Source organism: Rattus norvegicus, chromosome 9, assembly GCF_021556685.1.
Source record: "Rattus norvegicus strain SHRSP/BbbUtx chromosome 9, alternate assembly SHRSP_T2T, whole genome shotgun sequence".
In the NCBI taxonomy this organism is placed as follows: Eukaryota; Metazoa; Chordata; class Mammalia; order Rodentia; family Muridae; genus Rattus; species Rattus norvegicus.
In genome coordinates, this window is record NC_141542.1 from 12,211,711 (window position 1) to 12,230,070 (window position 18,360).

Here is an 18,360-nt window from a genome sequence, read left to right on the forward strand (position 1 = left end):
AGCTGAAGACCTGTAGAGAGGAAAAACTACACGCCCGAAAGCAGAACACTCTGTCCCCAGAACTGGCTGAAAGAAAACAGGAAAACAGGTCTACAGCACTCCTGGCACACAGGCTTATAGGTCAGTCTAGCCACTGTCAGAAATAGCAGAACACAGTAACACTAGAGATAATCTGATGGCAAGAGGCAAGCACAGGAACCCAACGAACAGAAACCAAGACTACATGGCATCATTGGAGCCCAATTCTCCCACCAAAATAAACATCGAATATCCAAACACACCAGAAAAGCAAGATCTAGTTTCAAAATCGTATTTGATCATGATGCTGGAGGACTTCAAGAAAGACGTGGAGAACTCGCTTAGAGAACAAGTAGAAGCCTACAGAGAAGAATCGCAAAAATGCCTGAAAGAATTCCAGGAAAACATAAATAAACAAGTAGAAACCCATAGAGAGGAGACACAAAAATCTCTGAAAGATTTCCAGGAAAACACAATCAAACAGTTGAAGGAATTAAAAATGGAAATAGAAGCAATCAAGAAAGAACACACGGAAACAACCCTGGACATAGAAAATCAAAAGAAAAGACAAGGAGCTGTAGATACAAGCTTCACCAACAGAATACAAGAGATGGAAGAGAGAATCTCGGGAGCAGAAGATTCCATAGAAATCATTGACTCAACTGTCAAAGATAATGTAAAGCAGAAAAAGCTACTGGTCCAAAACATACAGGAAATCCAGGACTCAATGAGAAGATCAAACCTAAGGATAATAGGTATAGAAGAGAGTGAAGACTCCCAGCTCAAAGGACCAGTAAATATCTTCGACAAAATCATAGAAGAAAACTTCCCTAACCTAAAAAAAGAGATACCCATAGGCATACAAGAAGCCTACAGAACTCCAAATAGATTGGACCAGTAAAGAAACACCTCCCGTCACATAATAGTCAAAACACCAAACGCACAAAATAAAGAAAGAATATTAAAAGCAGTAAGGGAAAAAGGTCAAGTAACATATAAAGGCAGACCTATCAGAATCACACCAGACTTTTTGCCAGAAACTATGAAGGCGAGAAGATCCTGGACTGATGTCATACAGACCCTAAGAGAACACAAATGCCAGCCCAGGTTACTGTATCCTGCAAAACTCTCAATTAACATAGATTCAGAAACCAAGATATTCCATGACAAAACCAAATTTACACAATATCTTTCTACAAATCCATCACTACAAAGGATAATAAAGGGTAAAGCCCAACATAAGGAGGCAAGCTATACCCTAGAAGAAGCAAGAAACTAATCGTCTTGGCAACAAAACAAAGAGTAGAAAAGCACACAAACATAATCTCCCATCCAAATATGAATATAACAGGAAGCAATAGTCACTATTCCTTAATATCTCTCAACATCAATGGCCTCAACTCCCCAATTAAAAGACATAGATTAACAAACTGGGTACGCAATGAGGACCCTGCATTCTGCTGCCTACAGGAAACACACCTCAGAGACAAAGACAGACACTACCTCAGAGTGAAAGGCTGGAAAACAACTTTCCAAGCAAATGGTCAGAAGAAGCAAGCTGGAGTAGCCATTCTAATATCAAATAAAATCAATTTTCAATTAAAAGTCATCAAAAAAGGTAAGGAAGGACACTTCATATTCATCAAAGGAAAAATCCACCAAGATGAACTCTCAATCCTCATCTTTGGTTGGTTTATATACAAGTGTGCAATTTCTAGGCTTGAAAGTATAATGATGCTATCTGGTGCTGGATAGAGGAGCCTTATTTTTTATTATGGCAGCTTGCTATTTTTGTAACATGGTTATTTGGTTGAACACAATAAAATACAGTAGTAACTGAAAAAAAAAAGAACATCCTATTTCAGAGATGGAGTCTAGAGAGGTAGCGCCTAGGTTCAGGGGACTGGCTGCTCTTCCGATTCCCAGCACCCACAAGGCCGCTCGTGCCGTCTGTAACTCCATTTCTAGGTGATGCAACAGATGATGCAGTTCAAGAAAAAAATGCATGTAAAATCTGAAAAAGAAATCATTTTTATAAAGTTCATATCGATTATTTTGTGATAAACGTAAGAAAACATTTTTTAAAAATGAAAAAAAAACATTTCAGACAGTCAGAACCTTAACTGTATGAAGGAAAGTACTCAAACAATATTTTCTCTTCTTTTAGTAAGATAGGGTTTCATGTAGCCCAGGCTGCCCTAGAACACACAAGGCAGCTGTGGATGACGTTGACCTCGCTGGGTAGCTGAGGATGCACTTGAATGTACTCTCTCCACCTCCAAAAAGGCTGGGTTTAGGATGTGCCACCATACCTGGTTTCATGCAGCTATGTTGGATAAGCTTTTGTTTGCTCCTGAGTTCCCTGAGCTGAGAACACAAGACAAAGCTGGTTTTGAGAGTTTGTAACAATACGGGGAAAACAATCTAACTTCTAGGTGCCAGACACTAATTATTATAGAAGATAAAATGTTATGTTATTTACCAAGCCTTTTAGGTAATTGATAACTTTATAACTTTGAATGTGAAGGAATCCTTCATTATTCTGTCAAATGATTCCATGCAACCTTCTTATTTAGATGGTAAATCAAATGTAACTGTGCATTATGAAGTGAGCTCTGGTAACATGTTATTAACTCTGAAAAAAAAAAAAGAAATTGAGGAAGATTTCCGAAGATGGAAAGATCTCCCATGCTCATGGATTGGCAAGATTAATATAGTAAAAATGGCCATTTTACCAAAAGTGATCTACAGATTCAATGCAATCCCCATCAAAAGACCAATCCAATTCTTCAGAGAGTTAGACAGAACAATTTGCAAATTCATCTGGAATAAGAAAAAACCCAGGATAGCTAAAGCTATCCTCAACAATAAAAGGACTTCAGGGGGAATCACTATCCCTGAACTCAAGCTGTATTACAGAGCAATAGTGATAAAAACTGCATGGTATTGGTACAGAGAAAGACAGATAGACCAATGGAATAGAATTGAAGACCCAGAAATGAACCCACACACCTATGGTCACTTGAATTTTGACAAAGGAGCCAAAACCATCCAATGGAAAAAAGATAGCATTTTCAGCAAATGGTGCTGGTTAAACTGGAGGTCAACATGTAGAAGAATGCAGATTGATCCATGCTTATCACCTTGTACAAAGCTTAAGTCCAAGTGGATCAAGGACCTCCACATCAAACCAGATACACTCAAACTAATAGAAGAAAAACTAGGGAAGCATCTGGAACACATGGGCACTGGAAAAAATTTCCTGAACAAAACACCAATGGCTTATGCTCTAAGATCAAGAATTGAGAAATGGTATCTCATAAAACTGCAAAGCTTCTGTAAGGCAAAGGACACTGTGGTTAGGACAAAACAGCAACCAACAGATTGGGAAAAGATCTTCACCAATCCTACAACAGATAGAAGCCTTATATCCAAAATATACAAAGAACTCAAGAAGTGAGACTGCAGGGAGACAAATAACCCTATTAAAAAATGGGATTCAGAGCTAAACAAAGAATTCACAGCTGAGGAATGCCGAATGGCTGAGAAACACCTAAAGAAATGTTCAACATCTTTAGTCATAAGGGAAACGCAAATCAAAACAACCCTGAGATTTCACCTCACACCAGTGAGAATGGCTAAGATCAAAAACTCAGGTGACAGCAAATGCTGGCGAGGATGCGGAGAAAGAGGAACATTCCTCCATTGTTGGTGGGGTTGCAGACTGGTACAACAATTCTGGAAATCGGTCTGGAGGTTCCTCAGAAAATTGGACATTGAACTGCCTGAGGATCCAGCTATACTTCTCTTGGGCATATACCCAAAAGATGCCCCAACATATAAAAAAGACACGTGCTCCACTATGTTCATCGCAGCCTTATTTATAATAGGCAGAAGTTTGAAAGAGCCCAGATGCCCTTCAACAGAGGAATGGATACAGAAAATGTGGTACATCTACACAATGGAATATTACTCAGCTATCAAAAACAACGAGTTTATGAAATTCGTAGGCAAATGGTTGGAACTGGAAAATATCATCCTGAGTGAGCTAACCCAATCACAGAAAGACATACATGGTATGCACTCATTGATAAGTGGCTATTAGCCCAAATGCTTGAATTACCCTAGATCCCTAGAACAAACGAAACTCAAGACAGATGATCAAAATGTGAATGCTTCACTCCTTCTTTAAATGAGGAAAAAGAATACCCTTGGCTGGGAAGGGAGAGGCAAAGATTAAAACAGAGACTGAAGGAACACCCATTCAGAGCCTGCCCCACATGTGGCCCATACATATACAGCCACCCAATTGGACAAGATGGATGAAGCAAAGAAGTGCAGACCAACAGGAGCCGGATGTAGATCGCTCCTGAGAGACACAGCCAGAATACAGCAAATACAGAGGCGAATGCCAGCCGCAAACCACTGAACTGAGAATAGGTCCCCCGTTGAAGGAATCAGAGAAAGAACTGGAAGAGCTTGAAGGGGCTCGAGACCCCAAAAGTACAACAATGTCAAGCAACCAGAGTTTCCAGGGACTAAGCCACTACCTAAATACTATACATGGACTGACCCTGGACTCTGACCCCATAGGTAGCAATGAATATCCTAGTAAGAGCACCAGTGGAAGGGGAAGCCCTGGGTCCTGCTAAGACTGAACCCCAAGTGAACTAGACTATGGGGGGAGGGCGGCAATGGGGGGAGGGTTGGGGGGGGGACACCCATAAGGAAGGGGAGGGGGGAGGGGGATGTTTGCCCGGAAACCGGTAAAGGGAATAACACTCGAAATGTATATAAGAAAAACTCAAGTTAATAAAAAAACAAAACAAAAACAAAAACAAAACAAAACAATACCAAACCAAAATGTAAAAGTACAGATTCAATTAACCAAAGTGAAGTCATTCTTAGGGTTCAAACCTGGGACAATGGCTGAGGTGTCTATTTAACATATCAAAGCAGATGCTGCCTATTAGGATCTCCACACAACCCTCAATCTTAACTTGTTATAGAGTTCTAATGGGTGGCAGACCCTGCTGTACCTGGAACTTTTCAGCCCAGAGGGTTCTTTATACCTTTGGGCCTCCTGCTGCAGAGCCTGTCCGTGTCCCGTCCCCCCATCCCCCCCTTGTCCCCCCTCCCCCCGTTCCCCGTTTACTCACATGGCAAACTCAGTCTGGTTTTGTCCTCACTGAACTCTCCCATTTGTTCCTGCCTCTGACTATGCTCTTCTCAATATCTACAATAAATCTCCTCCAACATTTCATTCTCCCTCTCTCTCTCTCTCTCTCTCTCTCTCTCTCTCTCTCTCTCTCTCTCTCTCTCTCCCTCCTCTTAACCCTCCCTCCCTCCCCCCTCTTTTTTCTCTTTCTTTTTTTATTCATCCATTTTGTATTGGGTCACTATTCTTGAAGATGAAGCTTGTCCTACAGAGTGATTGATACATCCAGTTTCACTCCACTGAAGAAAACTCATTTTCCCAGTTCTAGCAGTTACCAATTTCAAGTAGCTTCTAATTAGGGATGCTACTTTGGGTCTATTTCTCCCCTGTGCTAGGATTTTGGTCTGGCTTAACTTTGTCTTTTGCATGTAGTCAGGGTCATTCTCTTTGAGTGCTTGTGCACCTTCCCTATTGTCTGGAAAATACTTCTTTGTTGGACTCATCGACTATTTCAGTCTCTTTCTACCTCCTTTCCTTCATAGATCACTGAACCTTGAGAGGAGTTGTTTCATAGAGTCATCCTATTTGGGGCCAAATGCTCCAAATCTCTTACTCTTTGCACGTTGTCCACTTGTAGTGTCTCTTAACTACTGTCTACTGCAAGAAGCTTCTCTTGTGAGGGTTGAGTGATGCAGTTGTCTACATCATTAGGAGTCATCCTATTGCTGTGTTCACTTAGCAGAAAAATATAAAGTTTTCCCCTAGTAATCATGACCTATTTTACCTCGGGTTATTGATCATGAACAGTGCCAAATATGGCTTCTATTCTCTTGGAGCAGGCCATAAATTCTATTCAAGCGGTTGGTTATTAGCATAACATATTAGACCAGAAAGTATACCTTGCATTGAGGTTGCTATTATAGCTCACAGAATTTTTAGTGTTCTGTGTATGTATGTCCAATGCTAGTATAGCTGGCTCTTTTGCTAGATCTATTTTCTGCTTTTTGAGAAATCTTCATATTGATTTCCATATTGGTAATTTTTTATCAGCAATGAATACATGTTCACCATTCCTCAAATCCTCACTAAGATCAGTTGTCATTTAGTTTATTAATATTGGCTATTCTTAGGGGAGTGAGGGGAAATCTCAAAATAGTTTTAATTTGCATTTTCCTGGTGGCTAAGATGTTTAACAATTTCTAAGTGTTTCTTAACTATTTTCATTTTCTTTGACAAACCTTTGCAAACTGTTTACTTTTATACCCACTTTAAAATTGTTTTTTCCCCTCAATGGTCGCTCTTTAGTTATAAATATAGTTTGGATGATAACCCTCTTTTAAACGTATAATCAATCAGTCAGGATATTTTTCTATTCTGCAGGCTGACATTTGAATAATGATGATCTTTGCTGTACAGAAAATTTTCAACTTCACTAGATTAAATTTATTAATAATTGGTTTTAATCACATTCCTGTTTAAAAACTATTTTCTTCTTTGATGAATTCAAGCCTCTCTCCCACTTAAACTTTTACCAAACTGAGGAAGATTTCAGAAGATGGAAAGATCTCCCATGCTCATGGATTGGCAGGATTAATATTGTAAAAATGGCCATTTTACCAAAAGCGAAAAACAGATTCAATGCAATCCCCATCAAAAGACCAATCCAATTCTTCAAAGAGTTAGACAGAACAATTTGCAAATTCAACTGGAATAACAAAAAACCAGGATAGCTAAAACTATCCTCAACAATAAAAGGACTTCCCGGGGAATCAGTATCCCTGAACTCAAGCAGTATTACAGAGCAATAGTGATAAAAACTGCATGGTATTGGTACAGAGACAGACAGATAGTCCAGTGGAATAGAATTGAAGACCCAGAAATAAACTCACACACCTATGGTCACTTGATTTTTGACAAAGGAGCCAAAACTATCCAATGGAAAAAAGATAGCATTTTCAGCAAATGGTGCTGGTTCGACTGGAGGTCAGCATGTAGAAGAATGCAGATTGATCCATTCTTATCACCCTGTACAAAACTTAAGTCCAAGTGGATCAATGACCTCCACATCAAACCAGATACACTCAAACTAATAGAAGAAAAAGCAGGGAAGCTTCTCGAAGACATGGGCACTGGATAAAATTTCCTGAACAAAACAGCAATGGTTTATGCTCTAAGATCAATAATTGACAAATGGGATCTCATAAAACTGCAAAGCTTCTGTAAGGCAAAGGACACTGTGGTTAGGAAAAAACGGCAACCAACAGATTGGGAAAAGATCTTTACCAATCCTACAACAGATAGAGGCCTTATATCCAAAATATACAAAGAATTCAAGAAGTTAGACTGCAGGGAGACAAATAACCCTATTAAAAAATGGGGTTCCGAGCTAAACAAAGAATTCACAGCTGAGGAATGCCAAATGGCTGAGAAACACATGAAGAAATGTTCAACATCTTTAGTCATAAGGGAAATGCAAATCAAAACAACCCCGAGATTTCACCTCACACCAGTGAGAATGGCTAAGACCAAGAACTCAGGTGACAGCAGATGTTGGCGAGGATGTGGAGAAAGAGGAACACTCCTCCATTGTTGGTGGGATTGCAGACTGGTACAACCATTCTGGAAATCAGTCTGGACGTTCCTTAGAAAATTGGACATTGAACTACCTGAGGACCCAGCTATACCTGTCTTCGGCATACACCCAAAAGATGCCCCAACATATAACAAAGACACGTGCTCCACTATGTTCATAGCAGCCTTATTTATAATAGGCAGAAGTTGGAAAGAGCCCAGATGCCCTTCAACAGAGGAATGGATACAGAAAATGTGGTACATCTACACAATGGAATATTACTCAGCTATCAAAAACAATGACTTTATGAAATTCATAGGCAAATGGTTGGAACTGGAAAATATCATCCTGAGTGAGCTAACCCAATCACAGAAAAACACACATGGTATGCACTCATTGATAAGTGGCTATTAGCCCAAATGCTTGAATTACCCTAGATGTACAGAACACATGAATCTCAAGAAGGATGACCAAAATGCGAATGCTTCACTCCTTCTTCAAAAGGGAACAAGAATACCCTTGGGAGGGAATAGGGAGGCAAAGTTTAGAACAGAGGCAGAAGGAACACCCATTCAGAGCCTGCCCTACATGTGGTCCATACATATACAGCCACTAAACTAGATAAGATGGATGAAGCAAAGAAGTGTAGGCAGACAGGAACCGGATGTAGATTTCTCCCGAGAGACACAGCCAGAATACAGTAAATACATAGGCGAATGCCATCTTAAACCACTGAACTGAGAACGGGACCCCGGTTGAAGGAATCATAGAAAGGATTGAAAGAGCTTGAAGGGTCTTCAGACCCCATATGAAAAACAATGCCAACCAACCAGAGCTTCCAGGGACTAAACCAGTACTCAAAGACTATTCGTGGACTGACCTTGGGCTCCAACCTCATAGGTAGAAATGAATAGCCTAGTAAGAGCACCAGTGGAAGGGGAAGCTCTTGGTCCTGCCAAGACTGAACCACCAGCGAACTGGATGGTAGGGGGGATGGTGGTAATGGGGGGAGGATGGGGAGGGGAAGAACCATAAGAAGGGGAGGGTAAGGAGTTAGGGCGATGTTGGCCCAGAAACCGGGAAAGGGGATAACAGTCGAACTGTAAATAAGAAATACCCAAGTTAATAAAGATGAAATATATATATATATATACATGAAATGAAAAGAAAAAAGAAATTCACGCATTTTTGTACGTTTTCCAGTTTAGTGTAATAAAGTTTTTTAAACTATTTCTTTATGATTCTCTGAATTTCCTCAGTGTCTGTTGTAATGGCCCCCTTTCACATCTCTAATTTTCCTAATTTTGATTCTCTTTCTTTTGTTTTTTTTTTTTGTTTTCTTTTTTTTTTTTTGTATTAACTTGAGTATTTCTTATATACATTTCGACTGTTATTCCCTTTCCCGGTTTCCAGGCAAACATCCCCTCCCCCCTCCCCTTCCTTATGGGTGTTCCCCTCCCAACCCTCCCCCCATTGCTGCCCTCCCCCCACCAGTCTAGTTCACTGGGGGTTCAGTCTTAGCAGGACCCAGGGCTTCCCCTTCCACTGGTGCTCTTACAAGGATATTCATTGCTACCTATGGGGTCAGAGTCCAGGGTCAGTCCATGTATAGTCTTTAGGTAGTGGCTTAGTCCCTGGAAGCTCTGGTTGCTTGGCATTGTTGTACATATGGGGTCTTGAGCCCCTTCAAGCTCTTCCAGTTCTTTCTCTGATTCCTTCATCGGGGGTCCTATTCTCAGTTCAGTGGTTTGCTGCTGGCATTCGCCTCTGTATTTGCTGTATTCTGGCTGTGTCTCTCAGGAGCGATCTACATCCGGCTCCTGTCAGCCTGGACTTCTGTGCTTCATCCATCTTGTCTAATTGGGTGGCTGTATATGTATGGGCCACATGTGGGGCAGGCTCTGCATGGGTGTTCCTTCAGTCTCTGTTTTAATCTTTGCCTCTCTCTTCCCTGCCAAGGGTATTCTTGTTCCCCTTTTAAAGAAGGAGTGAAGCATTCACATTTTGATCATCCGTCTTGAGTTTCATTTGTTCTAGGCACCTAGGGTAATTCAAGCATTTGGGCTAATAGCCACTTATCAATGAGTGCATACCATGTATGTCTTTCTGTGATTGGGTTAGCTCACTCAGGATGATATTTTCCAGTTCCAAACATATGCCTACGAATTTCATAAAGTCGTTGTTTTTGATAGCTGAGTAATATTCCATTGTGTAGATGTACCACATTTTCTGTATCCATTCCTCTGTTGAAGGGCATCTGGGTTCTTTCCAGCTTCTGGCTATTATATATAAGGCTGCGATGAACATAGTGGAGCATGTGTCTTTTTTATATGTTGAGGCATCTTTTGGGTATATGCCCAAGAGAGGTATAGCTGGGTCCTCAGGCAGTTCAATGTCCAATTTTCTGAGGAACCTCCAGATTGATTTCCAGAATGGTTGTACCAGTCTGCAATCCCACCAACAATGGAGGAGTGTTCCTCTTTCTCCGCATCCTCGCCAGCATCTGCTGTAACCTGAGTTTTTGATCTTAGCCATTCTCACTGCTGTGATGTGAAATCTCAGGGTTGTTTTGATTTGCATTTCCCTTATGACTAAAGATGTTGAACATTTCTTTAGGTGTTTCTCAGCCATTCGGCATTCCTCAGCTGTGTATTGTTTGTTTAGCTCTGAACCTCATTTTTTAATAGGTTTATTTGTCTCCCTGCGGTCTAACTTCTTGAGTTCTTTGTATATTTTGGATATAAGGCCTCTATCTGTTGTAGGCTTGGTAAAGATCTTTTCCAAATCTGTTGGTTGCCATTTTGTCCTAACCACAGTGTCCTTTGCCTTACAGAAGCTTTCAGTTTTATGAGATCCCATTTGTCGATTCTCGATCTTAGAGCATAAGCCATTGGTGTTTTGTTCAGGAAATTTTTTCAAGTACCCATGTGTTCCAGATGCTTCCCTAGTTTTTCTTCTATTAGTTTGAGTGTGTCTGATTTGATGTGGAGGTCCTTGATCCACTTGGACTTAAGCTACGTACAGGGTGATAAGCATGGATCGATCTGCATTCTTCTACATGCTGACCTCCAGTTGAACCAGCACCATTTGCTGAAAATGCTATCTTTTTTCCATTGGATGGTTTTGGCTCCTTTGTCAAAAATCAAGTGACCATAGGAGTGTGGGTTTATTTCTGGGTCTTCAATTCTATTCCATTGGTCTATCTGTCTGTCTCTGTACAAATACCATGCAGTTTTTATCACTATTGCTCTGTAATACTTCTTGAGTTCAGGGATAGTGATTCCCCCTGAAGTCCTTTTATTGTTGAGGATAGTTTTAGCTATCCTGGGTTTTTTCTTATTCCAGATGAATTTGCAAATTGTTCTGTCTAACTCTTTGAAGAATTGGATTGGTATTTTGATGGGGATTGCATTGAATCTGTAGATCGCTTTTGGTAAAATGGCCATTTTTACTATATTAATCCATGCCAATCCATGAGCATGGGAGATCTTTCCATCTTCTGAGGTCTTCTTCAATTTCTTTCTTCAGTGTCTTGAAGTTCTTATTGTACAGATCTTTTACTTGCTTGGTTAAAGTCACATCGAGGTACTTCATATTATTTGGGTCTATTATGAAGGGTGTCGTTTCCCTAATTTCTTTCTCGGCTTGTTTCTCTTTTGTGTAGAGGAAGACTAGTGATTTATTTGAGTTAATTTTGTACCCAGCCACTTTGCTGAAGTTGTTTATCAGCTTTAGTAGTTCTCTGGTGGAACTTTTGGGATCACTTAAATATACTATCATATCATCTGCAAATAGTGATATTTTGACTTCTTTTTTCCGATCTGTACCCCTTGACCTCCTTTTGTTGTCTGATTGCTCTGGCTAGAATTTCAAGAACTATATTGAATAAGTAGGGAGAGAGTGGGCAGCCTTGTCTAGTCCCTGATTTTAGTAGGATTGCTTCAAGTTTCTCTCCATTTAGTTTAATGTTAGCAACTGGTTTGCTGTATATGGCTTTTACTATGTTTAGGTATGGGCCTTGAATTCCTATTCTTTCCAGGACTTTTGTCATGAAGGGGTGTTGAATTTTGTCAAATGCTTTCTCAGCATCTAATGAAATGATCATGTGGTTTTGTTCTTTCAGTTTGTTTATATAATGGATCACGTTGATGGTATATTAAACCATCCCTGCATGCCTGGGATGAAGCCTACTTGATCATGGTGGATGATTGTTTTGATTTGCTCTTGAATTCGGTTTGCCAGAATTTTATTGCGTCGATATTCATACGGGAAATTGGTCTGAAGTTCTCTTTCTTTGTTGCGTCATTGTGTGGTTTAGGTATAAGAGTAATTGTGGCTTCATAGAAGGAATTCGGTAGTGCTCCATCTGTTTCAATTTTGTGGAATAGTTTGGACAATATTGGTATGAGGTCTTCTATGAAGGTTTGATAGAATTCTGCCCTAAACCCGTCTGGTCCTTGGCTCTTTTTGGTTGGGAGACCTTTAATGACTGCTTCTATTTCCTTAGGAGTTATGGGGTTGTTTAACTTGTTTATCTGTTCCTGATTTAAGTTCGGTACCTGGTATCTGTCTAGGAAATTGTCCATTTCCTGTAGATTTTCAAGTTTTGTTGAATATAGGCTTTTATGGTAAGATCTGATGATTTTTTGAATTTCCTCTGAATCTGTATTTATGTCTCCCTTTTCATTTCTGATTTTGTTAATTTGGACACACTCTCTGTGTCCTCTCGTTAGTCTGGCTAAGGGTTTATCTATCTTGTTGATTTTCTCAAAGAACCAACTTTTGGTTCTGTTGATTCTTTCTGTGGTCCTTTTTGTTTCTACTTGATTGATTTCACCTCTGAGTTTGATTATTTCCTGCCTTCTACTCCTCCTGGGTGTATTTGCTTCTTTTTGTACTAGAGCTTTTAGGTGTGTAGTCAAGCTGCTGACATATGCTCTTTCCTGTTTCTTTCTGCAGTCACTCAGCGCTATGAGTTTTCCTCTTAGCACAGCTTTCATTGTGTCCCATGAGTTTGGGTATGTTATACCTTCATTTTCATTAAATTCTAAAAAGTTTTTAATTTCTTTCTTTATTTCTTCCTTGACCAGGTTATCATTGAGTAGAGCATTGTTCAGTTTCCACGTATATGTGGGCATTCTTCCCTTATTGTTATTGAAGACCAGTTTTAGGTAGTGGTGGTCTGATAGCACGCATGGGATTATTTCTAACTTTCTGTACCTGTTGAGGCCCGTTTTTTGACCAATTGTATGGTCAATTTTGGAGAAAGTACCATGAGGAGCTGAGAAGAAGGTATATCTTTTTGCTTTAGGATAGAATGTTCTATAAACATCCGTTAAGTCCATTTGGATCATGACTTCTCTTAGTCTGTCTACGTCTCTGTTTAATTTCTGTTTCCATGATCTGTCCATTGATGAGAGTGGGGTGTTGAAATCTCCCACTATTATTGTGTGAGGTGCAATGTGTGTTTTGAGCTTTAGTAAGGTTTCTTTGACGTATGTAGGTGCCCTTGTATTTGGGGCATAGACATTTAGGATTGAGAGTTCATCTTGGTGGATTTTTCCTTTGATGAATATGAAGTGTCCTTCCTTATCTTTTTTGATGACTTTTAGTTGAAAATTGATTTTATTTGATATTAGAATGGCTACTCCAGCTTGCTTCTTCTGACCATTTGCTTGGAAAGTTGTTTTCCAGCCTTTCACTCTGAGGTAGTGTCTGTCTTTGTCTCTGAGGTGTGTTTCTTGTAGGGAGCAGAATGCAGGGTCCTCGTTGCGTATCCAGTTTGTTAATCTATGTCTTTTTATTGCGGAGTTGTGGCCATGGATGTTGAGAGATGTTAAGGAATAGTGATTATTGCTTCCTGTTACATTCATATTTGGAGATGAGGTTATGTTTGTGTGCTTTTTCTTCTCTTTGCTTTGTTGCCAAGACGATTTGTTCCTTGCTTCTTCTAGGGTGTAGCTTGCCTCCTTAGGTTGGGCTTTACCATTTATTACCCTTTGTAGTGCTGGATTTGTAGAAAGATTCTGTGTAAATTTGGTTTTGTCATGGAATATCTTGGTTTCTCCATCTATGTTAATTGAGAGTTTTGCAGGATACAGTAACCTGGGCTGACATTTGTGTTCTCTTAGGGTCTGTATGATATCTGTCCAGGATCTTCTGGCTGTCATAGTTTCTGGCGAAAAGTCTGGTGTAATTCTGATAGGTCTGCCTTTATATGTTACTTGACCTATTTCCCTTACTGCTTTTAATATTCTTTCTTTATTTTATGCGTTTGGTGTTTTGACTATTATGTGACGGGAGGTGTTTCTTTTCTGGTCCAATCTATTTGGAGTTCTGTAGGCTTCTTGTATGCCTATGGTTATCTCTTTTTTTAGGTTAGGGAAGTTTTCTTCTATAATTTTGTTGAAGATATTTACTGGTCCTTTGAGCTGGGAGTCTTCACTCTCTTCTATACCTATTACCCTTAGGTTTGATCTTCTCATTGAGTCCTGGATTTCCTGTATGTTTTGGACCAGTAGCTTTTTCTGCTTTACATTATCTTTGACAGTTGAGTCAATGATTTCTATGGAATCTTCTGCTCCTGAGATTCTCTCTTCCATCTCTTGTATTCTGTTGGTGAAGCTTGTATCTACAGCTCCTTGTCTCTTCTTTTGGTTTTCTATATCCACGGTTGTTTCCATATGTTCTTTCTTGATTGCTTCTATTTCCATTGTTAATTCCTTCAACTGTTTGATTGTGTTTTCCTGGAATTCTTTCAGGGATTTTTTGCGATTCCTCTCTGTAGGCTTCTACTTGTTTATTAATGTTTTCCTCTGTTTCTCTAAGGGAGTTCTTCACATCTTTCTTGAAGTCGTCCAGCATCATGATCAAATATGGTTTTGAAACTAGATCTTGCTTTTCTGGTGTGTTTGGATATTCTGTGTTTGCTTTGGTGGGAGAATTGGGCTCTGATGATGCCAGGTAGTCTTGGTTTCTGTTGCTGGGTTCCAGCGCTTGCCTCTCGCTATCAGATTATCTCTAGTGTTACTTTGTTCTGCTATTTCTGACAGTGGCTAGACTGTCCTATAAGCCTGTGTGTCAGGAGTGCTGTAGACCTGTTTTCCTGTTTTCTTTCAGCCAGTTCTGGGGACAGAGTGTTCTGCTTTCGGGCGTGTAGTTTTTCCTCTCTACAGGTCTTCAGCTGTTCCTGTGGGCCTGTGTCTTGAGTTCACCAGGCAGGTCACTTGCAGCAGAAAAGTTGGTCTTACCTGTGGTCCCAAGGCTCAAGTTCGCTCGCGGGGTGCTGCCCATTAGCTCTCTGGGGCGGCAGCAACCAGGAAGATCTGCGCCGCCCTTTCCAGGAGTTTCCGCGCACCAGGGTTCCAGATGGCGTTTGGTGTTTTCCTCTGGCGTCCAAGATGTGTGCAGAGTGCAGACTCTTCTGGTTTCTCAGGCGTGTCTGCCTCTCTGAAGGTTTAGCTCTCCCTCCCACGGGATTTGGGTGCAGAGAACTGTTTATCCAGTCTGTTTCCTTCAGGTTCCAGCGGTGTCTCAGGCGCAGGTGTCCTGCCGGTCCTGGGCCCTCCCCTACAAGAACCCAGAGGCCTTATACAGTTTCCTCTTGGGCCAGAGATGTAGGCAGGGGTGGGCAGTGTTGGTGGTCTCTTCCGCTCTGCAGCCTCAGGAGTGCCCACCTGACCAGGCGGTGGCGTCTCTCTCCCACGGGGTCTGGGAGCAGAGAGCTGCTGCGGGCCGGGATCCTCGGGTGTGGGACTCCCGCTAAACACAGGACATGCCCGGTCCTAGAGGAATTCTGCCTCTGTATGTCCCGAGTTCATCAGGCACGTCTTTTGCAGCAGAAAAGTTGGTCTTACCTATGGTCCCGAGGCTCAAGTTTGCTCGCGGGCTGCTGCCCACGAACTTTCTGCGGTGGCAGCAACCAGGAAGATCCGCGCCGCCGTTTCCAGGAGCTTCAGTGCACCAGGGTTCCAGATGGGGTTTGGTGTTTTCCTCTGGTGTCCGAGATGTGCGTGCAGAGTGCAGTCTCTTCTGGTTTCCCAGGCGTGTCTGCCTCTCTGAAGGTTTAGCTCTCCCTCCCACGGGATTTGGGTGCAGAGAACTGTTTATCCGGTCTGTTTCCTTCAGGTTCCGGTGGTCTTGATTTTCTTTCTTTTCTGGCTAATTTGTCTAAAAGTCTGTCAGGACTATTAATTTTTTAAATGAAATAGTTCTTAATTTCACTTACTTTTAGCGTATTGCTTTTTTTGTTTATATCTATCTTATTAGTTTGATCTCTGTGTTTGATTATTTCTTTCTGTCTGTACTTTTGGGGTAATGCTTCTGCTTGTTTTTTTTAAAGTGTTCATGTGTATCATTAACTTACTAATATGAAATCTTTCCAAGAGTTTTTGTGCAGACATGCAGAAAGTCAGAATGACCTAGATAGATAATCTGCATGCTCTAAGAAAATCAGATGTCAGCCCAGAATACGTAGTAAAACTATCAAACATAATGAAAGGTTAAAGAAAAAACATTTCACAGTAGGGACAAATATCAGCAATTTCTGTCCACCAATTCATTTCTACACACGGCATTAGTTATAGACCAAAAGAAGGCACAATGAGTAAATAATCCCAAAACACGTAGGCAAAAGATGATTAAAAAGTGAGTCAGGAACACAAAAACAACAGGAATTAATAAATACTCCTTAATAATAACTGTTAATATTTTTAATTTCTTAATAAAAAGATACAGAATAAGAGATTTGATTAGAAAGCAGGATCCTGCTCCCTGGAAGAAGCACGCTTGTCCATCAAGGACAGGTACCATCTTAGAGTTAAAGAATAGAGAAATGTACTCAAGGGAATGAGGACAAGAAGCAAACAGGCTAACTATTTGATATCTGACAAATATACTTCCAACAAAAACTAATTAGAAGATATAAGGGAGGAAGCTAAATACTCATTAAAGGAAAAAACTACCAACAGGATGTTACAGTTTTAAACATTTCTGTACCAAATGTAAGGGCACCCCCTTTCATACTACAAACACTACTCTATCCAAAATTGTATGTCGAGCATCACACAGGTATAGTGACTTCAGGACCTACTTCTAACCAATAAGCAGGTCACCCTGACAAAAGCTAAACAGAAAAACTCTGGAGTTAATTACATCATACATTGAATGGAGCTAATGGAACTCTTACAATGTTTTACCCAATCATTAAACATTAAATTTTATTTTGGCAGTTAATGACATTTTCTCCAAAACTAAACACAGTACTAGGAGAAAAAGTAAGTCTTCATGAACATAGGAAAATTGAAATAACATCTGACACCTCATCTTGTTAATGCAATTTTATAATTAACAGTTTCTTGTTTATCTTGGTTATCTTCCAAATACATGAGACAGAGACTATAAGGTTTATTTGATAAGCTTTACAGAACAATATCTGAGTAGTTATTAATCAATCTAATCCTCTAAGCTAATCTGGCTACCTCTCAGGGAAGATTCCCAAGATACTTGCATTTTAGTATTGATTTGGCTCTCTCTGCTCTGGGCACTTTTCCAGGTATCTCTCGGACTCTCTCTTTGTGTTGACGTTTCTTTAACCCCTTTATTTACTCCTTTCCACTCACTGGAATCGGAAGTCCACCCCTGTTCTCTCCCCTGCTCAGCCATTGGCTGATCAGTTTTCATTGACAAATCAGAGAATAAATGGGGAGCAAAATGTATATAACAGCGAGACAGGAGATATTGGAATAAGCATTACAACGCCATGTCTGGATTAAAGAAGTTATGGGAGCAGAGAAATCAACATTTGAATAATACAAGGCTAATCTTTATACAATGCACAAAACATTATGCCTATGCCATCAGACTACCATGTATTAAATATGGATATCAACAATAGATATATCAAAAATTATACAATCTCATGTATAAAAACTGGTTCAAAACAGAATCCAAGAAGGAAGTAAAAAAGCTTTAGAACTGAATGAAAATATGACATACCAAATCTGTGGGAAACAATGACAGTATATTTAGCAGGAAAGTTCTTAGGCTAATTAAATGGTACAATTTAAATGCATTATTTATATGATGTCCAAACTACACCCAAATGACGTTTTTATAAAAAAATAAGTAATGAAAATGTGGTAGAACACACTTCCAGCTTTTAGGAAGTGGAAGCATAGGAGGAGTTCAAGGCCAGGCTAAACTACATAGCCTCAGCTAAATGATCTTTGTCCACAAAAGGAAAAGACAAGTAGGGAAAAGACAGTAAAACCAAGGCCTTCAGATGATGGCTGAAGGAGAATGTAACAGGGAAAAGAGTCACAGAGATTCCAAGGTGTGGGTAAGGAAATATTTACTGAAGGGATGGGCTGTTGTTTCTAGTACAGGACTTTCCTCTTTATTCTGTATACTAGAATGGGGAAAAACAGTTCACTATCTCTATTTGTAAATAATGTTTTATTTGAATACAGTCATGCCTAACTACTTAGTGTGATGTGACTGATTTCACAGTAAATAGACCACTTTGCAAAGTTACCATATGATCGATCAGTAAATCATAACATATTTTTATATGATGCTGCCCAAGATATACATCTGGTCTTTATTATTAAGT

At 40.1% G+C, this 18,360-nt stretch overlaps 1 protein-coding gene across 7 annotated transcripts in view; it reads left to right on the forward strand.

The window, feature by feature from the left end:
- The window catches only part of LOC120093086 (sulfotransferase 1C2-like), a 61,550-nt gene that overhangs the window by 18,055 nt on the left and 25,135 nt on the right, over window positions 1-18,360 (forward strand). The gene's annotated exons all lie outside the window — the stretch shown is intronic.